Genomic DNA, 14,587 nt, shown 5'->3' on the forward strand with positions numbered 1-14,587 from the left:
CACAGCGGAGCTTGAAGCCACTGCGACTGTAGTTTCGGCACCATCGCATCTTGGGCAATTTATTGGGAAAAATTATGATCCTTGCAGAATGTGGTACATGCACTCCTGGGCACAGGTGCACAAGAGGTTGAGTCATTCTTTCTCAAAGTGGGAAATTCCAACGAAGGATTTTTACAAATAATTTTACTCTGTTCTATCTGTACCTGCGTTGCATTAATACAGATTTGTCAGGTTTCCCAGCAGCATCCAACGCTCCAAAGTTTGCCCAACCTTTCCTTATGCTCATACCTTGAAACCGAAGCAAAATCTTGTCGTCTCTGCTCTCCATCTCACAGGACTGAGCAAGAGTTAATAGACATGTACCTGATTTAATCAATCACCTACCTTGTCAGATTCCTGCACCTGCAGACAAACATTCTCCTCGGTTCCCCTCCCGTACATGGCTCTATCTGCCCATTATTCTCCTCACTCAATTGGTTCCACCCATCGCCTACAATTTTCATCATTGTTCTGTTTTTCAACTAGCTGTATCGTCTCTACATTCGCTATCCTGACATCAGAGCTCGACCCGATACCTGCTTTGCCACAGATGCTACCCTTTCCGACATGCAGCGTTCCTCCTTCAGTTTTATTTTTGCTCCAGATTCAAGCTGCTGTCGTCTTGTGTGCCCAAAATATAAACTTGACAAGTTACAACGATTAAAAAGTAGATTGGCACAATCGTTCTTACATTTCTGTGCCCATTATTCCCACATGCACGCGCTATCTATCTATCCACCATCCTTCCAATATCCAGCAACTGCCCTAGCAGCGTGTGGCTCTCCCACTCCCCTTCACTCTCTCACTCTTCCTGTGTGCCGTTTACTTCCAGTCTTTCCCCCTCTGTTTCTCTCCGTACCTATCTACTTATCTCTCTCTCTCTATCACACTCAGTCATAATTCCCAGCCGGATTGCTGCAAAAGTTCAACGGTCAATCGAATGTCAGAGAAATGTATACAATATGCATCCTGAAATGCTTTTTCTTCGCAAACATCCACAAAAACAGAGAAGTGCCTTAAAGAATGAACAACAGCTAAACGTGAGAACGTCAAAGTCCCCGCCAGCTCCCTCCTCCCGCAGGTAAGCGGCGGTGAACAACGATACCTCCTGCCCCAACCAGCAAAAATAACCGGGCAACCGTACCATTACCGAGCCCAAGCGTGTGCTAAGCAATAGCAAAGACACAGACCGAAGTTACCCGAAAACCTTCGCATTTCATCCGAAATTCGACAAACTATTGGTTTTCTCCCTCTCCCTGGCAAGGGAGAGGGAGGTGTCCCCCATTTTCAAAGCAAGCGGGAGATATAACAACGAACCGCTGGTTTACGATCTTAAAAGTCCGTTTCGTCGCTTTTTTCGAGCTCAGTGTCCGAAGATCGCAAAGACCTCGGGGTCGTCGGGCGCACAGCGAAAGATTTTACGGGCTGCCTGACGACACCGGAGTCTCCTGCCGTGACACCGTCCCTCGATCCGCCCGTCAACACAGCCCCGAGGTCTTAGGCTTTCCGAACACGATCGAGATTCCCAAATCAACCCCGTGGCATGCCGAATAGCGACCAGTCGTGGAATCCTGAGAAAGGGTCCCATTCCCGCAGAGATCCGAAGCCTGCGTGTAACTCCAGGTCAAAGTCTTCAAAAAGAACAAAAGAAAGAGAAAAATAAAGATATTAAAGGTAGAAATAGAGCTGTTCCATAAGTTCAATTATTGCATTTGATTCCACCAAACCACGGCAGTTCCACTTAAGTGTTTTTTAAAAAACCTATCACTAAACTCCCTGTATTAAAAGAAATCTATTTCCTCTCCCCTTAAATCTATGACCTTCAGTTCTTAATTTTATAAACTTACATATGTGCTAAGGCCCACGTATGAAATAACTAAAGGAGTTGAAAGCTGAAATACGAGGAAAGTTGAAGTATTTTTAACGGAATGCGATTGCACAGAGGCACGACAGCCTGGACAGCAATATCCGAGTAGGAATTCCGAGAAAGCTTTTCAATTGGTCGGTAACGGTTTTCCACCATTTTCTATTTGTCGGACCAGGATGGCCGAGTGGTTAAGGCGTTGGACTTAAGATCCAATGAACGAATGTTCAGGTGGGTTCGAACCCCACTCCTGGTAACTCATTATCAGTTTCACACTGAATTTTCCTGAGCAACCGTATATCGACGAACATATTTTTCCCAGTTGGGAGGCCATTCACGATAGGAGCCATCCTACTTCCGACGCATTCCACCCTCACCAACCTCGGCGATTTCATTGGAATGAAAATACGGACGAAAGGCCTGAAAAATGCCACGATCCCTCAATCCGATTGAAAACCCCACTGCTTTCTGAAGATGATCGAAATCCGGAGCAAAGCAAACAACATGCTGGAGGAACTAAGTAGGTCCGGCAACGTCTATGGCAATGAATAAAACAATCAATACTCGGGCCCAGTCCGTTAATAAGTTCTGGAAAGGAAGGGGAAAGACGCCTGAATTAACAAAAAACAGGAGTACGGATAGGAGAACAGTCAGATGATTATACGTGAAACCGGGGGGGGGGGGGGGGGTGAGAAAGGTGAAGCGCTGGAAAAGAAGGAATTTGGTAGGAGAGGAGAGTAGACAATTTTATAAAGGGAAGATAAGCACCAGGGTAATGTGACAGGCAGGATAAGAGAAAAGATAAGAGGCCTGAATGGGGGACAGAACAAGAAGGAAGGTAGAACAGGAAAAAAATGACTGGAGAAAAGTACTCGTCGATATGAAGCAGATTCTTTATTTGACAACATAAGATGCAGCAAAAATCATATTGAGGTCCTTTCAGTCGAAAGGTCTCGCTGACCCACGCTATCTGATAGTTTATGTGCTGAAAATCAAAATACAACTCCATATTTACAGTGTTTCCACAATGTTTTTTTGGGAACTACACGCAAATCACAACTCCCGATTTATACCCAGACCACAGATATTCAACTGAGTTTTAATCAGCATTGTCTGGTCGGTCATTTAAAGCTTTTGGGGGAACAACGATTCACAGCTTCATTTTAAATTAAATTTACAATGCATGTTCGAACCTGAAGGCCAGTGGCCGAAGACAGTTAAGTTAATTGCTACCTGTGCTTGACCCAAAAATCTCTTCAACAAAGTTGAGGAGCTGGAGAAGATGAAATCTGACAGTAGACGAGCGTGGACCATGCGAGGAAGGGAAGAATGAGTGTCACAAGGGGGTGGTGATGGGCAGGTGAGGAGAAGAGATAAGAGCCAGAGTGAGGAATAGAAGAAGATGGAAGAAAAACAAATATCGTAAGGCGAAATTTAATATCCATGCATTCAAGTTAGAGCCTACCTGGACGGAATATGAGGTGTTGCTCCTCCACACTAAGAGTCTCCTCACCGTGGCAGAATAAGAGTCCATAGAGTTCAGACCAATATGTCGGAAAGGGAATAGAGATTGGAATTAAAATGGCTGGCCAGCGAGAAATTCCGTTTTTTTTCGCAGATGAAGTGAAGGTGTTTGACAAAGCATCCCTCAATATCTGTCGGGTCTCGGCAATCTATAGTATCGGGAGCACCGGATATCATAGACGTATCCGATGTTCTCAATACTCTGATGCCCTAGAAAGGAAAGCGTCATCCTGGGAACGGATGAAGAGAAGCTGAAGAACAGAAAATAAAGGAATAGCCTTTTACAGGATACGCTAGACAGAGGTATAATCAAGATAACAATGGAATAGAAAAGCTATCTCCAGAGATGGACAGAGAGAGATCGAGAAAAGGGAGAACGGTTTCAGAAAATAACCAGTTGAATGCTAGGGCATGGTGGACATTGGTGGCAAAGTTGACGAAATTGACGAGCTCAGCATGGGTGCACGATGAAACACTAATAACGTCGTCAGTGTGATGCACAGAAAGAGCTGAGGAGCATTACCTTGGAAAGCTTGAAACATGGATTGCTCCACGTAGCCAATAAAAGGTTCGGCAAAGCCCTCAGGGGCGAGTGTGTCTGGTCGCACAGTAATTGAAATGCTCCCGTCCACAAAGTCTTTGTTGCCTCGCAACTGAAAGATGAAAGAATTATGGAACCAAACGGAACAAGCATGTTTTAACAGAGTCTCTCTGTTTCTTACTCTTATCTCTTCTCTCGCATCTTCTGACACACATTATCTTCATAACCTCTCCTTCTCTTCTTTCTCTCTTTTAGTCACTCTTTCTCACGTCTTTCCTTTCTCCTTTCTCCTTTCCCTTATTTTCCCTTCCTCTTTTTGTTCTCCCTCTCTTATAGCCATTGTCCTTTCTTGATCTCTCTCTCACTCACTTTCTCGCATTCTCTCTCTCCTTCCCTACAACCTTTCCTCTCGCTTTACCCTTTCGTTCTTCGCTTTGCTCTGTCGCCTTTTGTCTTTTCACAGTTTTCGCTGTTCTCCGTGTCGTTTCCTCTCTATTATTCATTATCTTTATTTTTCTCATTCCTCTCTCGTCCAGCCATCCACAAATCTTTAACACCCCTATCACTCTGTCTCCTTTCTCTCTGTCCCTCTTTCTCTCACTCTCTCTCACACACACACACACGCACGCACGCACGCACGCACGCACGCACACACACACATGCTCACATTCTTTCTCTCTGCCACATACAAGCACCGAGTTACTATTATAATGGTTGTACAATGTTAAACTTTCAGAAAAGTTTGGTGACTAGTTTTACTCTTCTGCGATCTGCCTAGATATATTGCGATGATTGATGGTGGGCCGCTGTGAACAGTTCCTGCGAAAGAGGTCGAGATAGGTGACCAACTGAGTATAATGCGTGGTGCCCTGGAGCAGGAAGGGAAAGAAAAAGGGCGATAACTTGGGCGGTAGTTTCAAAGAAGAGAGTCCAAAGGGAATTGAGTGGGTCAGCTGGAGAGAGAACGGGAAGGCAGGGATGTTTGAAAGTGGAGAATGAAAACTTCATGCCGTCGCTTTTCAGATACCCCGAGGAACACGGGGTGCAGTTTCTCCACTTTGTATTTGGCCTCGCTCTGGAAATGAAAGAATCCGCCGAGGTCAATGTGTCCCTATTAAAACATTTTCTTCGTATCTGCAATGTTCTGCTTTCCTCCCTTCCGTGTCTGCGGTTGCAAATGAAGAACGTTTTCGCTGTGGGTGGTAAGGGGCGTTGAATATCTCGCCCCTCGGTGTTGTAGCCTTAAGAAATCTCTGTCCAGGGAGGGTGTGTTGCCGCCTGCGTTTCCTTGACGGGCCTGCATTGTATGATGACGGCAAATTGAAGGCGCTGTCTGGTACGAGAGCTGCTGCAATCAGATTAGATTTTGATCTAGACCTGCCGTTATACTAGAACAAAGAAACAGGGCGCGATCCGGCACGGGAACCCGGAAATACTTAAATGGTAACTGTTGGCCATTCTTGTCCAGAGAACCCGGCATCCTGACAGATCTTTCTTCAGGCCGAGTAGCATTCCCAGTGATGAATATTGTCAACATTTTTCCAAACATTTTCCACGATTTTGCTACATATAGGCTTAGCCAGCTTCTGTGTAGCCGAAGATTCCATGAACTTTAATTTCTTCGGATCCCACTCAACGAATCTCGTACCTGTAACGAATAGGTTTGAGAGCGGCCCTGATGGCACTGAACAAGTAGAGAAGGACTTTCCAGTTAGGCAGCCTCTCACCAGGAAGAAAAGTCATGAGGATCTGCAACCAACGCAGCGAAGACATGGTATCCGAATTATCATCAACAGCAGGACATTTGAAAATGCGACACGAGAGTGTTACAAGAGTGTAGGAAGCGAACCCAAGGGCAGGACACAGGCACGGAGATTGAGTCTGGATGCTGACACGGGCGTAAACGCCGAACAGCAAGCAGGAGAAACCTTGACACGGAGCCCTGATATGGAACTTTGACAGGGAGCCTTGACGCGGAGCCTTAACTCAGAAAAACGGAGTCTCATAGGTAAACCTTGAAACAAGGGCTAGACTTAGAACAAACGTTTCTAAGCGGTCAGAGAACGTAGTTGTCTCACAGGAAAAAGACCAACGAACTGGCGACTAGTGGTTGTGACGTTGGGGTTCTTACACTGAGTCTTTGATGGAAAACATGTTTGCCATCATTAAACAGAATTGGAAGCAATTAGGGAAATTAACGATCGGGACCATAACAGAGAAAACATAGAATATAGACATCTACAGCACGTTACAGTCCCGTCAGCCCTCAATGTTGTACCGAATCCTGAACTCCGCCTGTTGTATCCACATCCTTCCTGTAGTGAGGTAACCAGAACTGAACACAGTACTCCAAGTGGGGTCTAACCAAGATCTTATAGAACTGTAGCATTACCTCGCGGCTCTTGAACTCAGTCCCACGGATGATGAACGCCAACACACCATACACTTTCTTAACAATACTGTTAAACTGCGCAGCAGCTTTGAGTGTCCTATGGACAGAGACTACAAGATCCATCTGACCCTCCACACTACCAAGAGACTTCATTAATATTATATTTTACCTTCAAATTTCCCCCTCCAAAATGAACCACTCCACATTTATCTGTGTTGAACTCCATCTGTCGCTTCTCAACCCAATGCAGTTCGGCATCCGATCGATGTCCTGCTGTAACCTTTGAAGCACATCCAAACTGTTCACAGCACGTACAACCTTGTGTCAAGCATGTTAATCCACCTTCGAGTTTTTCATCCGGGTTCTTTATTTTAAAAAAAAACACAAAGACGAGGAGTCTCAGAGCAGATCCCTGCCGAGCACCGCTGGTGAACGACCTCCATGCAGTATGTTAACCATCTCCAGCCACCCTTTGCATTTCTGGTCAAGTCATTTCTGAATCCACAATGCAAAATCTCCTTGCATCTCAGAACTTCTTAACAGAAGTTAGTTGTTTGATGTTAGGACCATCCGACAGTCCATGAAAGATAAGTGGTCAATTAGAAACAGCTTGTGTTAAAAGAGACTCTTAGTTACTCACTCTCAGCTTCTATCCTGCGTCTTCTTTTTGCTGCCTGTATCTTTCCTCCTACTCTCTATTACGCCCTTGCGCTCCCAAAGTCAGTTTTTCATATCATTTTCCTGTCTTTCCTCACACTTTCACTTTTCCCCTCTCTCTTCCTCTTCCCTTTTTTTCTTTTCTCTGTTTACTCGATTAACACTTCTCTCTTCATCTGTCTCCATCCCTCAAACTTTCCGATCCCTCTCCGTTCTCCCACTGCTCTGCTCCCAGTATCTCTAACATTCTCGTTAGTTTTCTCCGTCAGTATGTCTCTCAGCTTCCCTAATTCTTTACTTATCCCTTAGTGGCTGACCAATCCAGCCCTCCACAACTCTCTCACTCCCTATCATTCTCTTTCTCTCTCTCTCTCTCTCTCTCTCTCTCTCTCTCTCTCTCTCTCTCTCTCTCTCTCTCTCTCTCTCTCTCTCTCTCTCTCTCTCTCTCTCTCTCTCTCTCTCTCTCTCTCTCTCTCTCTCTCTCTCTCCCTCTCTCTCTCTCTCTGCCCCCTCCCTCTTTCTCTTTCTCCCTTTGTGTTTTAAGATAACTGAAGGGGATGTGTGCAGAAGGGGACAGAGCAGAAAAGAGTTATATCTGTATAGATCAGGTTAGTATTGGTTAGGGAAGATAGAACATGGAGGGAGCGTACAGATAGTCACAGAGACTGCGAAGCAATATATCAAGCAACAAAGGGCTGCAGACGATGAGATATGATTATTAAGGAAGGCGGTAAGGGCTGCCGGATAATGTAGGGATCGTGGCCCTATGGGAACAGTTAGGTAAGGGAAGGAGCTGGAGGACAAAATGGTTGAAACGATGAAGTAGGGGAAAGAAGCGGACAATCGGGGGAACGACGACGATAATTTAGAAGATCACTGTGTGCAAAGCCATTATGATACAATGGTTCTCAGGGAGAAAGGGATGGTGTGCTGTAGCGTTGTAGACAACCCTGGGTGAATATGAAGTATATGCTTGCATTTTCTCTCATCCTCGGAAGCAGAGGAAGCTGAAGATAGATTCGGCTTTCGACCTACGACCAATTACAGATTGGAATTCATTAGCAAGCCTAATAAGAAGATAGGGGCAAGCGGGGCCGCCGTTGCTGGAGTGGCCATTGTTAGCATGGAATATGCTAGATTGTGGATTTTGAGGCTTCAGCTCCGAGGCTTCAGCAAGGTGAGGTGTCGGTGAGAGAAGGAGAAAAGCTGCAAGTAGATTTCCTTTCGGTGTATTTATCGTTTTCATCACTATAATTGCGCAATTAGAGTAGAGGGATGTCATGAGCCCTGTGGCCTCTGCAGCTCGCCGTAGAGTGTTGAGCTGCCAGTGTTCTTCAGCACTTGTATTTACTAATCGTTATCTTAACGAGAGACGTTCAGCCCTTGTAATTTCGGTTTAATCGTGTCAATTTAACTTTGAATGGCACGTGTTTCTCGCATTCGTCGAGTCTTTAAAGTGAACTCAAATTTAGTGTCTGGACGGAGTGACTGTATTGAGAGAGAGTGATTTCTCTCGCGGCGTCTCTCAGTCTTTCCCTCGGGGCTCTGTTGGTATTCCTCTGCCTAAGCTCTGTTTTCGTCTCTCTATGTGGAACCTGCCGCATTCTGCTCCTGGTGTCGAGCTGTTGTCGGCGACTCCCGTTACCGAGGCCGCCTTCCGCCGCACTCGGGTTCCGTCCTGCGTGCGCGACAGTATAAGGGGTGCCAGAAAAGAGAGTTGCATATTGCTCTTGTGGGATGAGAGGCAGAGAGACTTTCAACGTCCCTGATGACTTCACATGCAAGTAGTCCTTCCAACTGCAGCTTCTAACGCGTTGATGAGTTGGAGTTGGAACTGGATGAACTCTGGAAAATTTGGAAAGTTAAAGGTGTGATTAACAGGGCATATACTTACACCCAAGGTGCAGGATACAGGACAGTCAGGAAGGTGAAATGGGTTAGACAGCCATGCACAGTACTCCTGTGGTAGTCCTCTTTGGATACTGTTGGAGGTTATGAAATAGCAGAGGAAACAGCGGTTCGTGAACAGGGGTTCTGTTTCTGACAATCAATCTGGCTCTGTGGCTCAGTTCAGAGCGAGAGAGGAGAAGCGAGCCTTGGTTGTCGGGGATTCCTTCGTTAGCAGAACAGAAAGGACGGTCTGCAGACGATAGCGAGATTCCGGGACGGTATGTTACCTCTCTGGTGCCAGGGTCGGGGAAATGTCGGATTAAGTCCTTAGATTTCCCAGGTGGGAGGGGCGAGCAGTACGAAGCCGAGGCCTACTTCTGTGTCAGTGACGTTGGTGGAAAGTGTGGAAGAGGTAATTCAAAGTCAGTTCAGGGAGTTAGTTACTAAGTTAAACGACAGGACCTCCGGGTTGTGATTTTAGGATTGTTACTCGTACCACGTGCGAGTGAGGCCAGAAATAGAATGATCTTTACAGATTAACGCGTGGTTATGGAGGAGAGACGGCTTCCGATTTTTGGATCATTGGGTTTTCTTCCAGGGAAGGTGAGAGCTGCATGGCAGTGACGCTTCCCACCTAACCTAGAGGAGGTCTGATATCCTAGCGGATAGGTTTGTTAGTACTGCACAGGGTAGACAATAGACAATAGGTGCAGAAGTAGACCATTCGGCCCTTCGAGCCTGCACCGCCATTCTGAGATCATGGCTGATCATCTACTATCAATACCCGGTTCCTGCCTTGTCCCCATATCCCTTGATTCCCCTATCCATAAGATACCTATCTAGCTCCTTCTTGAAAGCATCCAGAGAATTGACGTCAGCTGCCTTCCGAGGCAGTGCATTCCAGACCCCCACAACTCTCTAGGAGAAGAAGTTTTTCCTTAACTCTGTCCTAAATGACCTACCCCTTATTCTCAAACCATGCCCTCTGGTACTGGACTCTCCCAGCATCTGGAACATATTTCCTGCCTCTATCATGTCCAATTCCTTAATAATCTTATAAATTGCAATCAGATCCCCTCTCAATCTCCTTAATTCCAGCGTGTACAAGCCCAGTCTCTCTAACCTCTCTGCGTAAGACAGTCCGGACATCCCAGGAATTAACCTCGTGAATCTAGAGTTGCATGGGGATGGGAACAATAGAACCAGACTAAATACTACCGTTTTTTCTTTCTCTATGGATACGGATTTTGTTAAGACCTCAGACAAAGTCAAAAAGCAAACTGGTGAGCATAGTGGAAATTATGGTCTGCGTTTTGTATATTGTAACGGTATTTAAGGGAAGGTAGATGAGCTCAGGGTATTGATCACCAAATGGAATTGCAATATTGTGGCTATTAATGAGAATTGGTTGAAGCCTGGGGAGGAATCGCAGCTCAGTGTTCTGGGATCCCGCTGTTGTAGACGTAATTGGACGGAGGGATTAAAGGAGGATGGATGGCGTAGCTAGTCTGGGGAAAAAAACCACGGCAGTGCTCAGCCAGGTCAGTCAGGGAAACTCGATTAAAGAGGCTTTACGTGTGGACCTGAGGAATACAAAATGTATGACCTCGTTAGTAGGGCTATATTATAGATCACCTAACAGTCCGTAGGACTTAGAGGGGCAAATTTGTAGAAAGATGGTAGACTGTTACAAGAAATGTAAGCTTGTGTTAGTAGGTGATATTAATGTTCAACATATTTACTGGGACAACCAAACAGTAAAGAGAGTAGATGGGATTAAGTTTGTCAGATCTGCTCAAGAACTTTTCCTTAATCAGTATATAGAAGTTTCAACGAGATAGTGGGATTGAATCCGCAGCATTCTTAAGTCCTAGGGTCACGAGGATCTGAGACAGGACAGGTGACAGAAGTTTGTTTGGGAGAGTATTTTGCATCTAGTGATCACAATTCTTATCCGAATCAAAGACAAAAATGGTTCAGGAAATTCTGTTTTTCGACAGATATTGACGCTCTGGTTAAGAAGAAACGGTGCTGCATAACAGGTATGGGCAGGTAGGAACAAGTGAGGTACTTGAGGGGTATCCAAAATGCATAGGAAGCGGTGGAGGAGATCATAATAGATCTTTTGCTTCTGTATTTATTCAGGATGCGGACACCGCCTATAGAACTAAGGAAAGGCAAGGTAGCAACGAGGTCATGAACACTTTTCAGTTTACAGAGGAGGGTTTTATTGTTTTCAACGCAAACAAAATGCTAGAGGAACTCAGAAGGCCAGACAACATCTTCGGAAAATAGTGAACAATCGGAGTTTCAGACCAAGACCCTTCATCAGGATTGGAGAAAAAACGACGAGAATCCAGAGTAAGAAGGATGCAGGAGGGGAGGAGGAAGTACAAAGTAGTAATTTAAACTGGGAGAGGGGGAGAAGTGAAATAAATAACTTGGAAGTTGATTGGTGAAATAGATAACGGGCTGGAAAGGGTCTGTTCCAACCCTTTAAGCAAGTCTCGAAGAATAAACCGGGATTTTATTTACAAGTGAGCCTGACATCAGTCGTGGGCCAGTAATTGGAAGATATTCTAAGAGACAGAATATATGAGTATTTTGATAGATGGTGATTGATTTGGAATAGTCAGCATCTCTTTGTGCGCGATAGATCGTTTCTAACCAATCAGAAAGTTCTCGGAGAAAGTTACGGGAAAGTTGATGGAGGTAAGACAGTAAATGTTATCTACGAGGGTTACAGAAAGGAGTTTGGCAAGCTCCTGCATGTGAGTTTGTTCAAGAAGGCTCAATCACTTGGCATTCAAGATGAAGTAATATATTGGATTCGACATTGGTTTTGCTGGGGAAGAGCAGAGAATGGTAGTAGATTCTTCCTTCTCTGACCGGATACCTGTGACGCCTCGGGGGTTATGTAGTTATAAGACTTCATGTGACCCAATCCTAAATCATCGCAACCAATGACGCATTTAATCAGATAATCAGACTTCGGGGGTTATGTGATTTCGTGCGTTTTAAGTCTTCAAGTAACCCCATCCTAAATCATCGAAACTTAATTCACTAGCTCCACTAGAGTATGTACGGATTCCTCTTAGTCGTATATTCTTAAAAAATATTTCAGACCTTCTCCAGGGTGCTGAATGGACCAAAGGTATGTTGCAACAGCTATTAAAGTCCGGAGGACCCTAAGGGACAGAATTCCTCACACAAAAACACTGAAGGAACTCAGTTAGTCTGGCAGAATCTTTGACGAGAAATTAACAGTCGTCATTTATCCCTCAGCGTTCCAGAATCGGCAGGATCTGCTGCATCTAATGTATCTTAATGACTTCCGCCAAGTCGCCTTGACTTCAGCGGTAAGATCAGATCAGATTAATGTATTTATCTCATGTGTCCCGAAACATCTGGTGAAAAGCGTCGTTTGATTCAACAACCAATGTAACATGAAGATGTTTTGGGCGGAGCATATAACTGCTGCCACGCATTACAGTACCAATATAGCTTGGCCACAACGTTCAGCACCAGAACACAAGCAACAGCAACAGCAACAAAACAACATCAGTGAAACAAGCCCTTTTCCTCCCTCCCACTCACTCACACACCAATCTACTCACAGAGTATTCCAACCCCAACACAGGACAGTTCCAGAGCTCTAGCCTTAGCAAGCTCGCAAACATCGCTCCTCCGACTGACACATTGGACTTGAAGTCTCGCAGACCCAGGATATCATCCATCGGGCTTCAACTTCCGGACAAGCCGCCATCGAACTACGGGCTTCGATCTTCGGTATTGAACCCCACCACGTCGATGACGGGACCCCTAAAACAAGTCTTCCAAATATTCACTGAACAGTATCAACGGTCGCCGAGCTTCGTGCCTGAGAAATCATGGGGGTCGGTATCCACAGGACACTCAAACCTGCACCGCAAATTGACAAAGTTGACCAAGAAGATGACCAAGAAGGCCGATGGTGCGTTGGCATTCATCAACCGTGGAGTTGCGTTGAGGAGATGTGAGGTAATGTTACAGCTGAATAAGACCTTGGTGAGACCCCACTTGGAGTATAGTGTTCAGGTCTGGTCACCCCACTGCAGCAAGGACATGGAGACTGTGAAAAGAGCGCTTAGGAGATTTTTAGGGAGGTTACCTGGATTGAAGAGCTTGCCGTATGAGAATAGGTTGAGTGAACTTGGCCGTTTCCCCTTGGAGCGACGGGGGATTAGAGGTGTTTATTGTGTGTGTAGCCAGAGGCTTGTTCTCAGGACTGAAAAGGTTAGCACTAGGGGATATTGCTTTAAGGTGTTTGGACGTTGGTAGAGAGGTGATGTCAGGGGTAGGGTTTTCACACAGAGCGGTGGGTGCGTGGAATGCACTGCCGACGACGGTGGTGGATTCGGATACACTAGGATCTTTTAAGAGACTTAAATAGATACGTGGAGCTTAAAATAACGGAAGGCTCTGCGACAGGAAAATTCTAGGCAGTTTCTAGAGTAGTTACATGATCGGCACATTGTGGACCAAAGAGCCTGTGGATTTCTGTGTTCTATGTTCTGCCCGCACGAACTCTGATGCGGAGACTCGCCGACCTCTTGGGGATCGGCGAACTGGTGCGTGTCACCTGCCCTCTTTCTCGCTGTATTAGTCTCGGCACCTACCTCCCAAACATCATCAGGCCATTGCAGTGACACTGCTATGTGTTCAAAAGTGCTGAAGTACGAATCCACCTCTGTCGCGCGACGGGTGGCAATAATTTGATTTGCTTAACCGTATCAAACCCGGTCTAAGGGGTCACTGGGTCAGAGCTCACAGTGGACGAGGAAGCAGGAGTTGACCCCGCACCAGAGTTGCAGCACGTCTCATTGTTTCAAACTCCAGCAGACGCGGTGTGATCTCCCTCTAAGCTTCTAGCTCCAGTCTTCGTGCATCTTTCTCCGTCTATCTCTATCTATCTATCTGTCTATCTATCTATCTCACTCAGTCATCTTTCTCGCTGACAGATTGCGTCATAAGTTCAGCGATTTCATCTGATTCCACCAAATCGTGGCAGTTCCACTCTGTATATAAGAAAAAACTTAACAATGAACTCCCTATATTTAAAAAAGAATCTGTTTCTTCTCCTCTTAAATCTATGTTCAGTTCTCAACCTTAAAAACTTACATACGTGTTATGGCCCACGTATGAAAGAATAAGAGGAGATGAAAGCTGAAATTCCAAGGAAGTTGAATAATTATCCTTTTAACGGAAAGCAAGTGCACGGTGGTGCAACAGCATTATCCAAGCAGGAATTCCGACTTCGTATGATTGTCAATTGAAAGCTAAGGATTTACATCTTCTTTTATTTATCGAACCAGGATGGCCGAGTGGTTAAGGCGTTGGACTTAAGATCCAATGAACGAATGTTCACGTGGGTTCGAACCCCACTCCTGGTAATTCATTATAAATTTTACAACGATCTCTTTTGAGACACATATATTTTCCACACCAGACAGTTGCGAGGCAATTCGGGACGGAGCCATCCCACTTCCGACGCGTTCCAACACCACCTATCCACGTGATCTGACAGGAGCGAAAATAGGATGGAAGGCTTTGAAGTGCCGCGATCCCTCAATCCGATTGTAAACCCCACTGCTTTCTGTTATCCTAAACACAACAGATTCTGCAAATTCTGGAAAAAAAT

General features: G+C 45.5%; 2 non-coding genes across 2 annotated transcripts; both read left to right on the forward strand.

Moving 5' to 3' along the window:
• The first annotated feature begins 2,076 nt into the window (after nt 1–2,076).
• Nucleotides 2,077–2,159, forward strand: trnal-uaa (transfer RNA leucine (anticodon UAA)). Its single transcript has one exon. It is a non-coding gene; the product is annotated as a tRNA-Leu (tRNA).
• Nucleotides 2,160–14,256: 12,097 nt separating this feature from the next.
• trnal-uaa (transfer RNA leucine (anticodon UAA)) lies at nt 14,257–14,339 on the forward strand. Its single transcript has one exon. It is a non-coding gene; the product is annotated as a tRNA-Leu (tRNA).
• Nucleotides 14,340–14,587: the final 248 nt, after the last annotated feature.

The sequence above is a fragment of the Hemitrygon akajei genome, chromosome 25 (assembly GCF_048418815.1).
Source record: "Hemitrygon akajei chromosome 25, sHemAka1.3, whole genome shotgun sequence".
Lineage (NCBI taxonomy): Eukaryota > Metazoa > Chordata > Chondrichthyes > Myliobatiformes > Dasyatidae > Hemitrygon > Hemitrygon akajei.